The 2,210-nt window shown below is 34.3% G+C and overlaps 1 long non-coding RNA gene across 1 annotated transcript; it reads right to left on the reverse strand.

Annotated features, from left to right (window-relative positions):
- Nucleotides 1-387: 387 nt before the first annotated feature.
- On the reverse strand, nt 388-1,537 carry LOC140955084 (uncharacterized). The gene is made up of 3 exons (XR_012168759.1): nt 1,378-1,537; nt 950-1,167; nt 388-839 (listed from the first exon to the last, which is right to left on the reverse strand). It is a non-coding gene; the product is annotated as an uncharacterized lncRNA (long non-coding RNA).
- Nucleotides 1,538-2,210: the final 673 nt, after the last annotated feature.

The following is a 2,210-nucleotide window of genomic DNA, read 5'->3' on the forward strand; positions in this document are numbered from 1 at the left end:
TTACAGTATCTTCCATTGAATATATTGAATTAGTGATCAAAATGCTAGAAAAAAAAAACACCCACAAGTGTCTCACGTCAATTACAATATCTTCCATTGAATATATTGAATTAGTGATCAAATTGCTAGAAAAAACTTTCAAGATACGTTAAGAAAATGTGTTTATAAAAATTAATTAGTATTTTTGTTTAGAATACTTTAAGAATAATTTAATTTTACCATTGCAGTAGAAAAGATATTCACATCAACTCCAGCTTTCCCTCATGGAACTACTTTTAACAACAATCTAAGTCTGTACAAGATCCAACAGAACTTCGGAAAAATGGATTTATAAGAACTTAACCAGGGCCGTCTAAAAACAACCACTGGTGATTAAAATTTGGCATTGCTAAAATGAGATGAGCCGCCTATCTGTTGACTTGTGCTTTGCAAGCTCCAATCAAGTGATAAGAGTCTTAAAAAATATACAGCCATATATGCTGGAGTAAGATTCATAGGCTAGTTCACATAAGAACAGCCATTCAGTCTGACAACCATGTCCATTGACGGATGGCCAAGAGGAATCTCCAGAATTAAACATCTGGTAGATGAAAGATGGTTTAGTTTGACCTATTGAGGTAAGGAAACTTACCATCACTGTTTCTCCAGTCTTTCTTTTCTTCGATTCTTCATTCAAATCACTAGATGGCAGTAAATTTTTCTTTGGCGGTCTAAATTCCAGTAGCAACGATTTCTCTCAGAGTTCCTTTTTTGCAGATTCACTGCCTCTTCAGCAGATGTAATAATGCCTCCATGTAATTTGTTAAGACCAAATAACCCTCTCCCCCTTCTTCAACGTACTAAATAGTCAAACAAATATAAAAATATGATCACAGTGAATCCCCTCTCCCCCTTTTTCAACGTACTAAATAGTCAAACATCAAAGTAAACAGGCAGTTGACTAACATACCTGAAATGATTCCCTCCAATTCACAATGAACACATGTGGGACCATCGTCAATAGCTTGGCATATTCGACAATGTCTCACACGTTCAATATCCTCTTCCTTTGGGTTCGCCATTGTTTGATCAATTTCCAAAATTCGATCAAGTAACGTTTGTCTAGAAGCTTCCAATTGATCTAAATGAGTCTGGATGTGGTACTTCAGACCAGTAATGCTTCGTAAACTGAAGTGAGATCAGTATTGGTAAACTACCATAATTAGAATTGATATCCGGACCAAGACTGCATACCAGTCAAAGGTTTTCTAACTTAGCTTTGAAGTTCAATGGGGAGTATAAGTTGGCAAAAATACAAAGCAATTACATATTATCATCAAACAAGTTGAGATAGAATGATATATTTATTCATTGCGCATATTTTAGACAATCACTAACCGTGATGCAATTCTTGATGATCTCGAATTGTTTAGAGTTCCTGAGACAGCCTCTTCAATCTTTCTTATCAGCTCACCTGTGGAATCCTTGTTCTGTTCTGCATGATTGAGAGCATCCAACCACGAAACTGTATGTAGATTTTTTTCTCACAAAATGCATTACAAACTTTCAAAAGAATTATAATCTTGCTTGTCGATACGCGACGTCGGGCGACGGTTCCGCTCATTTTGTTTATTTACCAAAAAGATTTTTTTATTGGTTGGGGAAAATTAAGTTTTTATTGGAGTCGCCATCTAGTAATATGAGGGAACTAGAAATCCCAAATTAGACACTAGTCCCAGAAATTCGAGTATTGGGTTAGTTATGATTAAGGGAAGGTAGACACCACCCTTAAAACATCCTTTCAAAAAAAAGGTTACCCTTACTTGTGTGTTTTTTATTTGATTTAAATGCTATTATATTTCGAACTTATTTGCAATTTTTTTTTTTATATAGTTAACATCGGTCCCTAAAAAAATAGGAGACACGTTAAAAATGACATTAGTCCCTAAAAATAGGAGACTCATCTAAAATATCAACGTTTAACCCTAAAAAGGACATTTACGTCTGAGTTACCAAAAAAACAAAATTATGGACATAATCCATATTTGTTTGGTATTTAAACTTTTTTTTTTTACATCGGTCCTTTTCTATAAAAAGAGACGTGTCGACAAACAATATTTGTTTATAAAAACAAATATTTTGATATCGTTGAGATATGGGTATAACTATATTTGAAAATTGGGCTTTGGACTCACGAATGATAACATAATAGGATGGGTGTTGGACCCACG

Source organism: Populus alba, chromosome 19, assembly GCF_005239225.2.
Source record: "Populus alba chromosome 19, ASM523922v2, whole genome shotgun sequence".
Taxonomy (NCBI): Eukaryota; Viridiplantae; Streptophyta; class Magnoliopsida; order Malpighiales; family Salicaceae; genus Populus; species Populus alba.